Source organism: Somniosus microcephalus, unplaced genomic scaffold (assembly GCF_052327205.1).
Source record: "Somniosus microcephalus isolate GS21.2 unplaced genomic scaffold, FLI_Smic_1.0 unresolved_chr1, whole genome shotgun sequence".
NCBI lineage: Eukaryota > Metazoa > Chordata > Chondrichthyes > Squaliformes > Somniosidae > Somniosus > Somniosus microcephalus.
The window spans coordinates 132,597,568-132,616,756 of record NW_028225179.1 but is presented as its reverse complement, the minus strand read 5'-3'; positions in this window follow the sequence as shown (position 1 = coordinate 132,616,756).

The window sequence follows — 19,189 nt, the reverse complement described above, 5'->3', positions numbered from 1 at the left end:
ATTTGATAGGAAGCTAGAAACTATTTCCTCTGGTGGGGAGTCCAGAATACATGGGCCTGACCTTCAAATTAGAGCTCGGCCATTCTGGGGTGATGTCAGGAAACACTTCGTCACACAAAGGGTAGTGGAAATCGGGAACTCTCTCCATCGGAATCTGAGGGGGAGAGAGAGGGAGAGAGAGGGGCAGAGAGAGAGGGGGAGAGAGAGACAGAGACAGAGAGAGAGAGAGACAGAGAGAGAGGGGGAGAGAGAGACAGAGAGAGAGAGAGAGAATCGGCGGGGGAGAGAGAGACAGAGAGAGAGGGGGAGAGAGACAGAGAGAGACAGAGAGAGAGGGAATCGGAGGGGGAGAGAGAGAGAGGGGGGTGGGAGATCGGAGGGGGAGAGAGAGACAGAGAGTGACAGAGAGAGAGGGGGAGAGAGATAGAGAGAGAGAGAGCAGGAGGGGGAGAGAGAGAGAGAGAGAGAGGGGGGATGGGAGATCGGAGGGGGAGAGAGAGACAGAGAGGGGGGAGAGAGATAGAGAGAGAGAGCAGGAGGGGGAGAGAGAGAGAGAGAGAGGGCGGAACGGAGGGGGAGAGAGATAGAGAGAGAAGTAATCGGAGGGCGAGAGTGAGAGGAGGAATCGGAGGGAAATAGGGAATCAGAGAGAGAGAGGAGGTCAGGCACTCTGGGGGTGGGTAAAGAGTACGGAGAGCACAGCGGGGATGGGGGAAGAACGGGATCCAGATGGTCAGACGGGTCAGGTTCTTCCAACCCCACCCCCTTTACACCCGCACCATGTTCTCCCTCTCCTCCCCCTAGACCTGGTTGAATTCTCGGAAAACTCGGTGCGAGTGTGGCAAGTGACATCATTGGACTGGACGAAATACGGAAGTCACGACGCTGTCACTATTCACTTCATATCTAATAAACCTGTTAACAATCCGTGACCCACACACGATGCCCCATCTATGGGGGAGGTCAGGAACTTGTTGGGTGGAGAAAGTAATGAATCGGGGATGCGTGAGGCACTTGGGCAGGGGGAGCAAGTCAGGAACTTGGGCAGGGAAGGTCAGGATGCCGGGTAGGGAGGGAAAAGGTCAGAAACGTGGGCAGGGGGAGGAAGGTCAGGAACTCGGAGGGGGAAGGTTTGAAACTTGGGCGAGGGGGGAGTAGGTCAGGAACTTGGGCGACGGGGGAAGTATATCAGAAACTTGGGCGAGGGGGTGGGGAGTAGGTCAGGCACTTGGGCAGAGGGGGCAGGAACTTGTCTGCGGGTTGGAGAAGGTCTTAGCCCGCGAGGGTGAGCCCTCTCTGTTCCAAGTGAGCTCTGTTCTGTCTGGAGTAGGCGGTCAGAATGGCTCGAATTACACTTTGCAAAGTAACTGATTACGTAGGCAGGGAGGATCTAATTACACATTCCAGAGAAACTGCTGGGTGTGTCTTATCCTCCAAGAGGACCAATCAGCAATCAGGACTTGTCATCCAAGGGGACCAATCTGAGCTTTTGGTGTTGCAAATAAACATGTCCATTTCCTAGCAAATCACAGCTCAGACTATTCATATATACTTCCCAATGAGGCCCATTTAGCCGTGCAGCAGGCATGACATGTCTACCTCTATACAATGGGTGACACGCTTACCGGAATACCACAAAACATAGACACTTCCATGCACACGAATACAGGCCGACACTGCAGAACTGAAAATAAGAACTGGGACCTAATGGTCCAGAATTTGCTGGAGGGGGGCATCTCACGGTTTGTCCCGTTTGGTCGACTTTTTCCCTCGCCCTTCAGCTCAAGAAATGTTTGCTGGAAGTGCGGACTGTTAACAGTACGGCGAGGACAGCGGGGCATCTGGGACCTGGGTCAATGACGGGACCAACAGTCTATCTAATTAACCAATGAGATTTAAGAATTGAGAAAGAAGCAGAGGAACAACAGAGAAGGAAATGGGGTGAATTCGAGTCAAATCAGGCACAGAAAGAGAAATAGAGAGAGGGAAAGAAAGATTGGATTAAGAGATAGAAAAAAGATACAGAAAGGTAAAGTAAGAAAAACATTTTAACAATTGAAATTGTAAATTTTATAAACCTCTAACAACATTTTACTACCTGAATGAATGAGACTCCACAGTTTAAATTGTTTCCTTTCTGGATCAGTGAGGTTGAGTGGCATTGCAGGAACATCAATCTCGTCATTAAACAGGTTCTTATGATGCTAAGTTCCAGCGAGGAAATCTACACTGAATCCCACGCCTCCGCACTTTATAATTAGCGTCAAACCAGGAAAGTCATGATGTAAATTTTAAATGGGGTTTCTCCCAATCTCCCGCCCTAAGTTGTACGGCCGTTTACGCCGTTTCTCCGGGGTTTGCACCGATTTTCCTCCGAAGTTAAAGCAGGAAACTTGAGCTAAAACATAAAGTGTGTCTGCAGACAAATAACCGACTGCCCTTTATTAGAGGGCTGATTTTGCAGCTGTACATCTTATCATTTGTAAATACTTCATGTATTTGACCAGATGCCAGCAGTATACCACTAAAATAAGTCATTGCACTCAATTCTAAGTCTCCATTTTGAATAAAGTTAAATACTAGATCAGAATGTTCGATGGATTCCTGGAGAACACGGCGATCTCTGTATACAGAAGGTGAGAGTAAATTATTCCGGATAACACCCAGTGGGGACCAATTTAACTTGAGCGGCAGTGCAAAATGCGCGGCATCACCTGGACCGCCTGTTACACACCTCGCCCAATATTCAGGTTAATTGAAGACACATTTCTACCCCACACCTGTGATGGGCCCGGAAGGAATTTTTGCCAGAATTGGCTGCAGCTCAGTAATTTTTGTATCGTTCAGAAAGTGATATATTGCTGACATTATCCGGGATGGGGACAGGCTCCCGCGGTCCTGGCGATCTGTTCTGGTCCTGGATACACAAACATAAACACAACCAAGACAGGCCATATAATGAGAAAGTGACTTTGTGGCACTAAATCCAGGACCTCATGGTCACACTTCTGCTGCTCACTTCTTCTGCTGACTCAACCCAGGCCTTCTCCGTGATGGCAGCAGTTTTATTATTTACACCAGCGGGTAACAGCACCTCCCTCCTGGCCCTTCCAGCACGGAGCAGGACATCAAGGGCAGCATCTGTGAAACGAGGGCAACCTTTCCTCTCTGTGGAGCGGTGGAGACACCAAACACAGAAGCAAAATTCAAATACTTCTTCCTGTGGCGATGTTGAGGGCCCGGTGCTCACTGCAGTGCCACCACCAGCACACCGCCCCCCCCCGTGTTCTCAGCTCTGGGTTAATATCGAGGCCATTATACCGAGGGCCTGTCTGCCCTCTCAGGTGTAAGTAAAAGATCCCATGGCTCTATTTTGAAGAGCAGGTGAGTTCACCCCGGTGTCCTGGCTGCCGCGTTTCCTGCAACTGTGACGACACTTCAGAAGTACTTCATTGGCTGGAAAGTGTTTCGGACATTTTGAGGTCATGAAAGGTGCTGCAGAAATGACAGTTTCTTTCTCTCTTTCTTTCTCTACATCAAACCAAGATTCTGTGGGCAGGTGATTAGATATTTCCACACTACTCTCATCCTTGCTTTCAAATCCCTCAGACATTTCTGCGCTCCTCCAATTCTGGCCTCTTGCCCTTCCCCGATTTTTATCGCCCCACCATTGGCAGCCTTGCCTTCGGCTGCCTGGGGCCTAAGCTCTGACATTCCCTCCCTAAACCTTTCTACCGCTCTCTCTCCTCCTTTAAGACGCTCCTTAAAACCTACCTCTTTGACCAAGCTTTTGGCCACTTGTCCTAATATCTCCATATATGGTCTGGTCTCAAATGTATGTCTGATAATCGCTCCTGTGAAGCTCCTTGGGATGTTTTACTGTGTGAATGGTGCTGTATAAATGCCAGTTATTGTTGAGGGCGGAGCTCGCAGATTGGGACAACAGGCTATTCTGGTGTCTCTGTCCGCGGCGCCTCACTTGTCACTCGCACAATGACCAGCTCGCGGGGCCTCGACAATCTCTTTCAACTTTACCCGATGGCGGGAGGTCGAGCTCCCACAGCCGGAGCGGGAGTCACCACCGCCAGGAGGAGCAGACGGACACGTCGGACAGCGAGTCGTTCTCCTTGTAGGTGGGAAATCAATCAGCAGCCGACACCATGGAAAGCGGGAGAACAGGGATACGACCCGAACAGGTGAGGAAAAACCGAAGGATCTTTGCCTCTCTCCCAGCAAGGGAAGGGCGGATCCTGGCTGCTGCTAGGTTTTCAGTGAAGCCTTTAACGGTGAAACTTTAATACTACATCCACCCGAACTATGGAAAATGCTCAGCAATAGTTCTGCACCTTTCTAATGTCAGTTGAGTCTGGAAACGCAATATTTGTGCAATTAAATAGAATTTACAACAGAGCACAGAAAGAGGCCATTCGGCCCAATTGATCCCTGCCGGTGTTCACACTCCACACTAACCTTCTCTCACTCTGTACTTTATCTTTCCCTATCAATATATCTTTCTATTCCTTAAATAAAATATAGCACATCTAGTAATGCCATAAATAACCAGTGTTTGGATGAGAGCTGGGTGTTGATCAGGACACCAAGAGAGCTCACCTGTGCTAAGAATGGTGCTATGGAATCTCTTGAATCCACCTGAACTGGCAGGTGGGCCCTCAGTGCTGTACTGAAGTGTCAGCCTAGACAGTGTCAGCTGTGGCTCAGTGACTAGCACCTTCGCCTCTGAGTCAGAAGGTTGTGGGTCCAAGTCCCACTCCAAAGACTTGGACACAAAATCTAGGCTGACACTCCCAGTACAGTACTGAGGGAGTGCTACACTGTCGGAGGTGCCGTCTTTACATAGGCGGATAAGGTGGGAGGAGGCTCATGTGTAGCATAAACACCAGCATGGGCCTGTTGGGCCGAATGGCCTGTTTCTGTGCCGTACATTCTATGTAACTCTATCGTGAAACGTATTTTACAGTCAGAGGGGAACTAAGTCAAGTATTGAAGCCTTAAATTAATCCAGTTTATGGAGAGTGCAGTATTATGGAGAGACCGGCTGGTCCTGACCCCCAGGAGCACTGAGTGCTGAGCCGTGTGAGGGAGGAGCCCAGACTCATGGGCTGTAATATGCTGCCATGTACTCGCTTCAAATAAATTGGTGGTTTCTCACTCCAGGTTAAAGAGGAATCTAATAAAAGGTTTTCAAAGTTTTGAGAGCGTAAATACTGAAAGATTGATTGGTGAATTGGTAACAATCGTCATGATTAGTATCAAAGACAAAGTTAGAAATGTTTTCACACAGGGTTGTTGGAACATTTGGTACTTTACCACAAGTGGCTATTGAGATAGTCACTGTAACATTACTTAGAAGGAAATTGGATAAGTATTTGAAAAGGAATGAATATAAAATCATTTGGCTAAAGGAAATGGGATTAGGATAGCTCCAGTTGAAAGGTGAGCAGCATAATATGGCACAATGGAGCAAATAGTCTCCATCACTGCTGATTTTATAGTTCAAATTAAAGTTGGATGGACAGGCTGGGGTTCCAGAGGGATGAGCTTTAATGGGCTGAATACCTTTGGTTGGCAGCTGCAGGGACTGCATTGTGAGGTGGTTGTGTTGGGCACCAGGTGAGGGGTGGTAATAATGGGTAGGATTTAAAAATGTTTTTTGTAAAGCATTTCCAGATGCAGTAATCTAGTTTTTGTAAAGAGCTGTGACCTGTTAGAGATTAAATAAAGCCGCTAATGAGGTTTATAAACCAACTGTCAATCTATATTGGTTTCTGTTTGGGGGAAAAATGGCAACTCATGATTTCTTACCAAATCTCATGGTTTTTAAGAGTTTGCCTCCTGATTATTGAGCCAATGGGTTTGGCATTACTGAAAGAACCTGGGGTGGGGGCGGGGGAAATTGAGGAGAATTTTTTACGCAGCGAGTTGTTGTGAACTGTAATGCATTGCCTGAAAGGGCGGTGGAAGCAGATTCAGTAGAAACGTTCGAAAGGGGAATTGGATAAATACTTGAAGGATAAAACATTTGCAGGGCTATGGGGGGAAGGGCAGGGGTGGGGGTGGGATTAATTGATAGCTCTATCATAGAGCTGGCACAGGCACGATGGGTCAAATGGCCTCCCTCGGTGCTGTATGATTCCATGCTGACCACCATTTTGCAGACAGAGAGTTGGCAGGTTGATTGTGCTAGTCCGGTTCTGACCTGGGCACAAGGAGGGGCAAGAGTTGGCTGGGGAGGGGGAATGTCTCCTATAACATGCAGTTTCTATTCCCCTTTCTCTTCATCAACCCTGTCCCCCGGGGAGATTGGGAGCTCGCTTGAGGTGTGTCCCCAGGCATGTTGGTGGACCAACCAGCCAGTTCATCTCGCAGTGACATTTTTCATTTCCTTTCTCTCGTACTGCCGCCTCTGTCCTTGTGCATTCTTCATTGTAAAAAACAACCTTACGTGGCTGCGAAGGAGTGCGATCTCGTAGCGGCATTTCCTGAAATTGCTAAAGATGTAATCGTGAACCTTCAGGTCCCAATCTGACTTCAGCATGCACTAAAGTCAACTGACTCAAGATCTCCCCCCACCCCCTCACCCCCTCCCCCCCGCCCTCCCCACCACCATCTCTTTGCACGAGCTTGTCTCAAATCACCTTGTTGTCGGGTGCAGTATAACTCCAATCTGTCGCTGTAGGTGTGAACTTCTATCCACTTCCTTCCTTCAAAATCAGTTGCAATTCTTTTTTATTGTCCTCCTCACTGGTTGAGTCCAGGAGCCAGCAGCAGACACCTCAGAGCGGGACTGTGCTATAAATCAGAAACTGAGGCCCCCATTTACCGATCAACTCCGCCACACGCGGTCTACTTACTGTCCGTCTAAGACTGTTGTGTAAAAAAGTCTTCTCTCAGCTCAGTACATCCCCCCTCCCCACCCCTTTTCTGTGTTGCTCAGGTTCCGGCTGCATTTCGATAAAGAGAGCCGAGAGGAGATCGAGCGAAGGAAGAAGGTCATGCAGGAGAAAATGGTGGAGTCCATTCCAGAAGCCGAACTGGAAGTAGACATCGTCGACATTTACAAGCCCGGCTCTGGTGAGTGACGGCTGTGCTCGGTGTATTTTGTATAAAGGCCGACAGTTGCTGTCCAGTGAATGAATAAAATAGTTTGAAAAGATTAAGGTTTTTTTTAAAGTTCAATTGCGGACATTCCCAACAGAGCCGATGTTGCTGAATTCCATTTAACAGCTTTAGGTTGAAGTTTAACATTCCCCCCGTTTCCTTCACCCCACCATTGGTGGCCTTGCCTTCAGCCGTCTAAAGGAAATGATTTGCATTTATATAGCGCCTTTCACCAGCCCAGAACGTTCCAAAGTGCTTTACAGCCAATGAAGTACTTTTGAAGTGTAGTCACTGTTGTAATGTCGGAAAATGCAGCAGCCAATTTTGCGCACAGCAAGCTCCCACAAACGGTAATGTGATAATCATCAGACAATCAGCGATGTTGGTTGAGGGAGAACTCCCCAGCTCTTTGAAATAGTGCCGTGAGATCTTCTACTTCCGCCTGAGAGAGCAGACAGGGCCTCAGTTTAACGTCTCATCCAACAGACGGCACCTCCGACAGTGCAGCGCTCCCTCAGTACTCCACTGGAGTGTCAGCCTAGATAGTGTGCTCAAGTCCCTGGAGTGGGAATCGAACCTACAACCTTCTGACTCAAATGTGAGCGTGCTACCCACTGAGTCACGCTGACACCTAAATCTAGGCCCTAAGCTCTGGAAATCTCTCCCCAAACCTCTCCGCCTCTACCTCTCTCTGCTTTAAGATGCTGATTAAAACCTACCTCTTTGACCAAGAGTTTGATCACCAGTCTTGTTATCTCCTCCGTTGGCTTAGTGTCAATTTTTGTCTCATACGCTCCTGTGACGTTCCTTGGGACGTTTAATATGTTAAAGGCGCTATATAAATGCAAGTTGATGTTGGTTTGTCAGCCTTTATGATGAGTTACTGATCTTGGTCCTGCTGCTGTGCAGAGTGAGGGGTGGGGAGGGAATGAGCTTCCCCCACAGGCAGTAGGGTAGGGTAGTACAATGGTGATGGCATCGGGCCAGCAACCCAGATGTTGAGGGTTCAGATTCCACCGTAGCAAGTTGTGCGATTGATTTCAGTAAATCTGGCTCCATGCTCTTCAGGTGAGGGAACCGACACTGTGGTCAACTCTTAATGAAAGAAACAACTTCTTCCACCTCCTCAGGACCTCCCAAATCACATCGCCGCCAGTGAAGTATTTTAAAGTGTAGTCACTGTTGTAATGTAGGAAACAAGACAGCCAATTCGCACAAAGCAAACTCCCACAAACAGCAAATAGTTAAATGACTGGGTAATGTGTTTCTGTTGGTATCAGTTTCGGGAGGAATGTTGACCAGGACTCTGGGAAAACTCCCCTGTTGTTCTTTGAATCGTGGCATGGGATCGTTTATACCACCTGAGAAGGTTTAATGCCCCATAAGACGGCACCTTTGACAGTGTAGCACTCCCTCAGTACTGCACTGGGAGTGTTAGCCTGGATTATGTGTTAAAGTCTCTGGAGTGGGACTTATTAAATCTCCCCTGTACAGTCCCGTTCCACCTGGCTGGTCCCATTGGATGTCTGGGTGACCTCTGAGCCTGGACAACACACTGGGATGGGAGGAAAGCAGACACTTTGTCAAAGTTAAATAAAACAGTCACAACTATTACTAGGGATAGAAGAATGTGGAGCTTATAATATCACTTATTTGGTTTTTAAAATGACGCCCCTGATGTCTCAAAGGTCTGGAACTGAGTGACACAGACCAGGAAGGCTCCAGGTTCGTGCTCCGGCCTGTGCTGAGCTCGCTGATCTCTGCTGGTGGTGGTGTGGTCATTATAATTAGCCTGAGTGACCCCTGGGCTAGGGGAGGAGGTGTGGAGTGGCGGGGTGGGGTTGGGGGGGGGGGGGGGGGGAGTTCAGCCAGGATTCCTGCTCCTTATTCCACCGTGGAACTGCACCCCAGCGCCTTCAGGAGAAGAGTGGAGGAAAATCATCAAGAATGGACGGTGCCGTCCCAGGGTTAATGGGCAGTGGACAGTTGAAAGGGGCGTCAGCAGACCCGTGCTGGTTAGAGCAGGTTTCTGGCCGTTCCCTCCAGCTCTGGCCTGGGGCTGTAGCTCGCTTCACAGAAAACCTGGATTGTTCACATTCCGCAGTGATCCGCGTTTCTGTGACTGACATTGCTGACGTCACACACTGTAAAAACTGCCCTGTCACCAACAGCAGCCGTAGGCTACGGCAGGAGCCCCATAACCCTCGCCCACAGCAGGGACAATGTCACCACAGATGTTTTTGGCAACATGGATTAATAATTTAAACAAACAAAATTGGTTAACTTTACCCTCAACACTGTGAAGGACGTAGGCACAGAGATCTGGAGCACTTCCTATTTCAGGTACCCAGCGTCAGCATCAAGCACTGCCAAAGCTTAGTTGGATACAGAGTAAAGCTCCCTCTACACTGTCCCATCAAACACTCCCAGGGCAGGTACAGCATGGGTTAGATACAGAGTAAAGCTCCCTCTACACTGTCCCATCAAACACTCCCAGGGCAGGTACAGCATGGGTTAGATACAGAGTAAATCTTCCTCTACACTGTCCCATCAAACACTCCCAGGGCAGGTACAGCACGGGTTAGATACAGATTAAAGCTCCCTCTGTACAGTCCCATCAAACACTCCCAGGGCAGGTACCGTACGGGTTAGAGACAGAGTAAAGCTCCCTCTACATTTCCCGAACTATGTGCCTTGACTGAACCTCAAAAGAGCGCCCCCTATTTTACCAGACTGACATTAAGCCATCCTGTCGTCTCTGAGTGACAATGCAGTAATAAAGCCAGCTGTGTGTTGTGGGCCCTGCCCAAAAGGATGTGGGTTGAGGGAACCAAGAGTCATTTCCCTTGAACTCAGAAGACATTTGAGACTTTCACCCTTATCATTCTGGACTGGATTTAAATCCAGGGATAACTGCAGCACACAGTGTACTTCTTTCACCCTCCCCGCACCGTAAATTATCATTGTGTTTGTCCCAGTCCAAATGAATTACATTTACATCACTGGAACTGACTGGGCAACTAGCTGACTATTAGACGCGACCAGCCAGGGTGTCCTTCGGCTTTCCCCCTACCTAGGAGTTAACTGTAGCTCAGTGGGAACCACTCTTGCCTCTGAGTCAGAAGATTGTGTGTTCAAGCTCCTCTCCAGAGACTTGAGCACATAATCTCAGCTGACAATTCGAGGGAGTGCTGCGCTGTCGGAGGAGCCGTTCCTCAGATGAGACGTTAAACTGAGGCCCCATCTGCAATAACTGGTGGACGTAAAAGATCCCACAACACTATTTCGAAGTAGAGCAGAGGAGATCTCCCCGGTCTCCTGGCCATTATTGATCCCTCAACAAACATCACTAAGAACAGATTATCTGGTCATTATCACATTGGGAGCTTGCTGTTTGCAAATGGCTGCTGCATCTCCTACATTAGAACAGTGCCAACCACTTCAAAAGTACTGCATTGTCTGTGAAGCACTTTGAGACATCCTGAGGTCGTGAAAGGTGCCATATAAAATGCAAGTGCTTTCTTTACTTAGAATTAAAAGAATGTACAGCACAGAAACAGGCCATTCGGCCCAACTGGTCTATGCTGCGTTTATGGTCCACACGAGCCTCCTCCCATCCCTCTTCATCGAACCCTATCAACATATTTGTTTCTCCCTCATGTGCATATGTAGCTTCCCCTTAAATGCATCTGTGGTATTTGCCCCGACTACACCTTGTGGTAGAGAGTTCCACCTTTCATAATCTACATGACCTCTATCAGGTCACCCCTCAGCCATCTCTAGGAAAGTCCCAGCCTGTTCAGGCTGTCCTGATATGTACATCCTCTCAGTTCTGCTATCATCCTTGTGAACCTTTTTTGCACCTTCTGCACTGTCTCTACATCCTTTTTATAATTATGGAGACCAGAACTGTTCACAGCACTCCAAGTGTGATCTAACCAAGGTTTGATAGAAGTTTAACAAGAGGCTTTTCAATTCTATCCCTCTAGAAATGTACCGCAGTGCTTGGTTTACCTTGCAGGGAGATTCCTGCTGGATGTAACTCACTGGGGGAACCAAACCTGTGTCCTTTCTGTGGTGCTGGGTTTTAGAACTTCACCACCAGGCGAAGTACAGCATCTGTAAGACAGATGTTGCTTTTTGTAAGTTGTGCTTTTAGATGATTGTTTTTCTCTCTCTCGCGCCCAGTGTTGAATTTTCCAAAATGTTCTCCTTGGAATTGCACAATGACAAAGGAGCAGCTTCTGGTGCAGGAGGAGAAGGCGTTCCACGAATTCCTGGTTAAGATTTACAGCACATTTGATCCTGTGAAACTCAGTTACTTCGAGCACAACTTGGAGGTGAGGAGAGCGGCCGTCGCAGATAACAGCGGCTGAGATGATGCCAGGAGTAGGAAGCTATAGATAGGTGGAACACTTGAGATAAGAAAGAACTTGCATTTATACAGCACGTTTTGTGATCTCAGGGTATCACAAAGCACTTTACAGCCAATGAAGTACTTTTTGAAGCATAGTCACTGTTGTAATGTAGGAAACACGGCAGCCAATCTGTGCACAGCAAGCTCCCACAATCAGCATTGGGATAATGACCAGATAATATTTTTATTGATGTTGGTTGAGGGATTAACATGGGTCAGGACACCGGGGCAAACCTCCCCCCTGCTCTTCTTTGGAATCGTGCCTTGGGATTATGTCCTCCTCAGAGGGCAGATGGGGCTTCAGTTGAACGTCTCCACTGCAAGACAAAAGATACTGGGGCTATTTCTACTGGAGCAGGGGTGATTTGAGGTGGTTTATGAAATTATGCAGTGTCTTGATAGAGTGAAGAGAGAAAGACTGTTTCCTCTGGTTGGGGATACAGTGACAAGGGATGAATAATTTGAAATTGTTACGAAGAGCGAGGAGAGGGATTGGGAGGAATCAGAGTGTAGATCGAAAGAGGTTACCCTGCGATACCTAAGGTATATTGTGGAATTCTGGAACCCTTGATATAGGAAGGACGTAGCTGAGCTGGAAAAGATGCACAGGAGAGCTAATATCTGGTGGGAGGGTTGGTTGGCTGCTGCCTGGTGGAATGGGTCGGGTGCTGCCTGGTGGAATGGGTCGGGTGCTGCCTGGTGGAATGGGTCGGGTGCTGCCTGGTGGAATGGGTCAGGTGCTGCCTGGTGGAATGGGTCGGGTGCTGCCTGGTGGAATGGGTTGGGTGCTGCCTGGTGGAATGGGTCGGGTGCTACCTGGTGGAATGGGTCGGGTGATGGCTGTGTACTCGTGCATTTGTTTTTCTCTGTGTACCATTGTAGTTGGAACATGACTTGAAATGTTTCGACATGTCTCCATGCAGAGAATGTACTCTGTCCCTGACAGTCATCTATTCCTTGCATCATTATTGCAAAGAAATCATTGTGGACTTCAGGAAGTCCAAAGGCGGAAGTCACACCCCCATCCACATCAATGGGGCTGTGGGGGAAAGGGTGGACAGCTTTAAGTTCCTCGGAGTCCACATCACGGAAGACCTCTCCTGGTCCCTCAACACCTCCTCTCTGGTGAAGAAGGCCCAGCAGCGCCTATATTTCATAAGGAGGCTGAAGGAATGTAACCTGTCACCCCTGATCCTCTCTAACTTTTACCGCTGCACAATAGAGAGCATCCTGACAAACTGTATCACAGTATGGTATGACAGCTGTAGCTACTATGACCGGAAAGCCCTGCAGCGGGTAGTCAAAACTGCCCAACGCATTACCGGCACCCGGCTACCGACCATAGAGCACATATACCAGAAACGCTGTCTACGGAGGTCACGGTCCATCATCAAAGACCCTACCCACCCCAGCCACAGTCTGTTCACCCTCCTGCCATCTGGGAGACGCTATAGATGCATTTGCACCCGTACGACCAGATTTAGGAACAGCTTCTTTCCCAGGGCTGTCATCCTACTGAACTCCACAAATAAACTCTAAAGCCTGCACATCTGCCAATGCACTTTATTATGGTTATATTTATGTTAATATACTACAAGCCAAATGTATGTTGAATGTTTGAATGTCTTAATCCAAATGTACACTCTCGGGAGCCGCAAGTCTACATTTCGTTGTACTGCACTTGTGCACTAACAATGACAATAAAAGTTGATTTGATTTGATTTGATTTGATTATGGCAGTTTTTTATTCATTCTTCCCCTGTCTCTGTCCTGTAGACCTGGCAACAACTATGGAGACTCTTGGAGATGTCTGACATTGTATTGCTGATCACGGACATCAGGCACCCGGTATGTACTGCGAACGGACCTCGGGGTAACGGCTTCAGTCTGAAAGAAGGTTCGGACTGAATAAGTGTTGTGAATCTTTGCACCAAGGATGGGGTAATTACTACTGCAATGTGTAAACTCACCGTTTGCTGAATGGCTGCTGGTCTTGGTGACATCGCATTAGTTGATCTGATGTATTCTGTGTGATGTTACTGTCACATGAAGTGTCTGTCTCTTCATTCCTGACACCACCATTGTGGGCATGTTGCTGCCCTGGTTGACACAATGGGCCTCATTGCCTTTATGCCATCGTGTCCTCTTTGCCTCTGGTTAATCTCCCTTCAACCCGAAAAACAGGACTTTTTCGGGTTGGCAGGCTGTAAGTAGCGGGGTACTGGGAGTATCTGTGCTGGTCCTCAGCTATTTACAATCTATATTAATTACTTAGATGAAGGGACTGAGTGTAACGTATTCAAGTTTGCTGATGCTACAATATTAGGTGGGAAAGTAAGCTGTGAGGAGGACGCAAAGAGACTGCAGAGAGATAGGGAGAGGTTGACTGAGTGGGCAAGAACATGGCAAATGGAACACAATGTGGGGGAATGTGAAGTTATCCACTTTGGTAGGTAAAACAAAAAAGCAGAATATTTTTTGACTGGTGAGAGACTGGGAAATGTTTGCATTCAGATGTACCTTGGGTGTCCTTGTACATGAATCAGAGAAAGTTAACATGCAGGTACAGCAAGCAATTAGGAAAGCAAATAGTAGGTTAGCTTTTGTTACAAATGGACTAAGAGTATAAGAGTAAAGAAGCCTTACTACAATTATACAGGGCATTGGTGAGGCCACACCTGGAGTACAGTATACATTTCTGGTCACCTTACCTAAGGAAAGACATACTTCCCTTAGAGGGAGTGCAACGAAAATTCCCTAGCCTGGTTCCCAGGAGGAGGGGATTGCCCTATGAGGAGAGATTGAATAGACTAGACCTATATTCCCTAGAGTTTAGAAGAATGAGAGGTGATCTCATTGAAACATATAAAATTCTTAAGGGGCTTGACAGGGTTAATGCTGAGAAAATGTTTCCCCTCGCTGGGGAATCTAGAACACGGGGTCACAGTCTCAGAATAAGGGGTCAGCCATTTAGGACTGAGATGAGGAGAATTTTTTTCACTGAATGTGTTGTGAATCCTTGGCGTACTCTACCCAGGAGAGCTGTGGATGCTCAGTCGTTGAGTATATTCAAGACAGAGGTGGATAAATGTTTGGGACCTAAGGGATTTGGGGATAGTGTGGGAAGGTGGAGTTGAGGTAGTAGATCAGCTGTGATCCTGTTGAATGGCGGAGCAGGCTCGAAGGGCCATATGGTTTACTCCAGCTCCTATTTCTTATGTTCAACGAGACTGCGCAATAACATCTGCTTCTTGTTCATTGTACTCACTAATGAGAAATCGTACCTTTCAGTTATGGCCTTCCTCTCTTATCTCTAACGTCTCCTGATGTGACTCGGTGTCAAATTTTGTTTGATAACGCTTCTGTGAAGCGCCTTGGGATGTTTTACTATGTTCAAGGCACTATATAAATGCAAGTTGTTGTTGTTTCCTCCCTTCCGTGTTCTTGACTGATTCACTATATACCTACTATTTTTCTTCTCTCTTGTCATGGACGGTCAATGAGGCAATGTCTCCTACGTTCCAGGCCCAACCTTGTCCTTTGCAGCTACTGCAGAATCAGTTTTTAATGTGTGTATGTGTATATATTATAGATATATAAATGAGTATATGTAGCTATATACACACACACATATACATACACACAATTATATTTTATAATACACAGACATATTAAAAGCTTACTATGTCTGTTCTACCTGGTACACCTACACTGACTGATTTCTTTCATGAGCCAGTTCCTGCCTCTCTCCGCAGGTGATTCAATTTCCCCAGAACTTTACGACTAGGTAACGCGGGAGATGAAGAGGAGCATTATCCTGGTGCTGAATAAGATCGACCTCGCTCCGCCCTCCCTAGTGGTGGCCTGGAAACAGTGTCCCAGAAATTCGGGTCTCCACGGGTGAGTACGCATGGGGTACTCACCCGCTGGCCCAATGGAAGTGCCGGTTTCATGCATGCAATGCGCATGCGCGGGAAACCGGCACTTCCGTTCCCTTAAAGGAAGGGGTTCAGAGGTCGAGCGCGTGTGCCGGAGAGGCAGCGCGTGTGCATCAAACGTATGTTTTTTTTGCAGGTTTCTCCAGGAGGGTAAGTCTCCAGGAGATACACTTTTAAAAAGCAGGCGCAAGGCCTGCCTTTAACAAGGTAAGTGGTGAATTAATTATAATTAAAACATTTTTTCCACAGGTTTATTATTTTTAAATACTTTAAAGAAAGGTAATTTTATTTTTAGCCCTGTTCGAAAATGTAATTAATTTTTTCAAAAATTTTAATTATTGTGTGAAATAGTTATTTCATGTAATTTATAGTTATTTTTAAAATATGATTTTTAAAAATTTATTTGAAGTTTTAGAGATGTTTTGCAGCTTATAGTAATTTTAGGTTTGACAGCTCTTCCTGTCAAACTTATGAATGAAGCATTCCCTGCTACCATTGGCTCTCCATGGCCCACCTGATCCCAGGGGACGCAGGGAACTAACTTCGCCCCTGGGATACGCAAGCACTGCGCGCCGGCAGTTGGAGGAGCCGACACTTCTGGGACTGAATTCCTGCTTTAAAGAATAAAATGGCCGTTTTCTTGCGATGTCCTGAACACAGGCTGATTTTCTGGCAGTTATTATTTGAAGACTTGTGGAATGTCTCCAGGCCGAGGAAAGCGGTTCTATTAAAATGTTGGGGTGTGTCCGGGATTTGGACCCGATACCTCTTGCATTTTAATTGATGTGAATTCCCAAAACGAGAATCACACCCCTAAACCAAAGAGCCGCTGAATCTGCGCTGATTGTTTAATCTCGGCAATGATAATTTCACATCCATAAAGCAGCTAGTTTAGATCAGAGGCAGTGTTAAATCTCATATATTGTTCAAATGCATCAATGTGTGAATATGACATTAAATGTGTTTCAATAAAGTGGGAAGTCGGGGCCAGTGGTTTCCAAGGTGATCTTACCTGTGGCTCTCTTGACTATCTCTTGACTCTCTCCTTCCTCCACAGGCTGCCGGTTTATAAACCTTGTTTTAAATCTGCTGCTCTGGGCCAGTGCATTCCACAGTCTCACAACCCTTTCTGCAAATACCCTTTCACTGCTTTACTCTCTGTTTATTAGTTACTAGCTGGAGTGCCCGGCGGTGCCGAGGTTTTTTTGAGGGCATGTTGTTGTTGGAAGAGAGAGAGAGCGCGACTGGGGGGTGGGTAGGGGAAGAGAGAGAGAGAGAGAGCGACTGGGGGGGGGGGGAAGAGAGAGAGCGACTGGGGGAAGAGAGAGAGTGACTGGGGGGAAGAGAGCGAGCGACTGGGGGGAAGAGAGCGAGCGACTGGGGGAAGAGAGAGAGCGACTGGGGGGAAGAGAGCGAGCGACTGGGGGAAGAGAGCGAGCGACTGGGGGAAGAGAGCGAGCGACTGGGGGGAAGAGAGCGAGCGACTGGGGGGAAGAGAGTGAGCGATGGGGGGAAGAGAGAAAGCGACTGGGGGGAGAAGAGAGAGAGCGACTGGGGGGGGAAGAGAGAGAGCGGCTGAGGGGGAAGAGAGAGAGCGGCTGGGGGGAAGAGAGAGAGTGACTGGGGGGAAGAGAGAGGGCGAATGGGGGGGAAGAGAGAGAGCGACTGAGGGGGAAGAGAGAGAGCGACTGGGGGGGAAGAGAGAGAGCGACTGGGGGGAAGAGAGGGAGCGACTGGGGGGGGAAGAGAGAGAGCGATGGGGGGAAGAGAGAGAGCGATTGGGGGAAGAGAGAGAGCGACTGGGGGGAAGAGAGAGAGCCACTGGGGGGGAAGAGAGAGAGCGACAGGGGGAAGAGAGAGAGCGACTGGGGGGGAAGAGAGAGAGCGACTAGGGCGGAAGAGAGAGAGCGACTGGGGGGGAAGAGCGAGAGCGACTCGGGGGGAAGAGAGAGAGCGGCTGAGGGGGAAGAGAGAGAGCGGCTGGGGGGAAGAGAGAGAGTGACTGGGGGGAAGAGAGAGGGCGACTGGGGGGGAAGAGAGAGAGAGCGACTGAGGGGGAAGAGAGAGAGCGACTGGGGGGGAAGAGAGAGAGCGACTGGGGGGAAGAGAGGGAGCGACTGGGGGGGAAGAGAGAGAGCGATGGGGGGAAGAGAGAGAGTGACTGGGGGGGAAGAGAGAGAGCCACTGGGGGGGAAGAGAGAGAGCGACAGGGGGAAGAGAGAGAGCGACTGGGGGGGGAAGAGAGAGAGCGACTAGGGCGGAAGAGAGAGAGCGACTGGGGGGGAAGAGAGAGAGCGACTCGGGGGGGAAGAGAGAGAGCGACTGGGGGGGAAGAGAGAGCGCGACTGGGGGGAAGAGAGAGAGCGACTGGGGGGGAAGAGAGAGAGCGACTAGGGGGGAAGAGAGAGAGCGACAGGAGGGGGAAGAGAGAGAGCGACTGGGGGGGAAGAGAGAGAGCGACGGGGGGAAAGAGAGAGAGCGACTGGGGGGGAAGAGAGAGAGCGACGGGGAATGGGAAGAGAGATAGCGACTGGGGGGGTGAAGAGAGAGAGCGACTGGGGGGAAGAGAGAGAGCGACTGGGGGGAAGGAGGAGGTGGGGAGGAAATGGGGAGAGTGACTGGGGGGGAAGAGAGAGAGCGACTGGGGGGGAAGAGAGAGCGCCACTGGGGGGGAAGAGAGAGAGTGACTGGGGGGTGAAGAGAGAGAGCGACTGGGGGGGAAGAGAGAGAGCGACTGGGGGGGAAGAGAGAGAGCGACTGGTGGGGAAGAGAGAGAGCGACTGGGGGGGAAGAGAGCGAGCGACGGGGGGAAGAGAGAGAGCGACTGGGGGGGAAGAGAGAGAGCGACTGGGGGGAAGAGAGAGAGCGACTCGGGGGAAGAGAGAGAGCGACTGGTGTTGAAGAGAGAGAGCGACTGGGGGGAAAGAGAGAGAGCGACTGGGGGGGAAGAGAGAGAGCGACTGGGGGGGAAGAGAGAGAGCGACTGGGGGGGGAAGAGAGAGAGCGACTGGGGGGGAAGAGAGAGAGCGACGGGGGGAAGAGAGAGAGCGACTGGGGGGGAAGAGAGAGAGCGACTGGGGGGGAAGAGAGAGAGCGACTGGGGGGAAGAGAGAGAGCGACTAGGGGGGAAGAGAGAGAGCGACTGGGGGGGAAGAGAGAGCGCGACTGGGGGGGAAGAGAGAGAGCGACTGGGGGGGAAGAGAGAGAGCGACTGGGGGGGAAGAGAGAGAGCGACTGGGGGGAAGAGAGAGAGCAACGGGGGGAAAGAGAGAGAGCGACTGGGGGGGAAGAGAGAGAGCGACTGGGGGAATGGGAAGAGAGATAGCGACTGGGGGGGTGAAGAGAGTGAGCGACTGGGGGGAAGAGAGAGAGCGACTGGGGGGAACGAGGAGGCGGGGAGGAAATGGGGAGAGTGACTGGGGGGGAAGAGAGAGAGCGACTGGGGGGGAGGAGAGAGCGCCACTGGGGGGGAAGAGAGAGAGTGACTGGGGGGTGAAGAGAGAGAGCGACTGGGGGGGAAGAGAGAGAGCGACTGGGGGGGAAGAGAGAGAGCGACTGGTGGGGAAGAGAGAGAGCGACTGGGGGGGAAGAGAGCGATCGACTGGGGGGGAAGAGAGAGAGCGACTGGGGGGGAAGAGAGAGCGCGACGGGGGAAGAGAGAGCGCGACGGGGGGGAAGAGAGAGCGCGACGGGGGGGAAGAGAGAGCGCGACGGG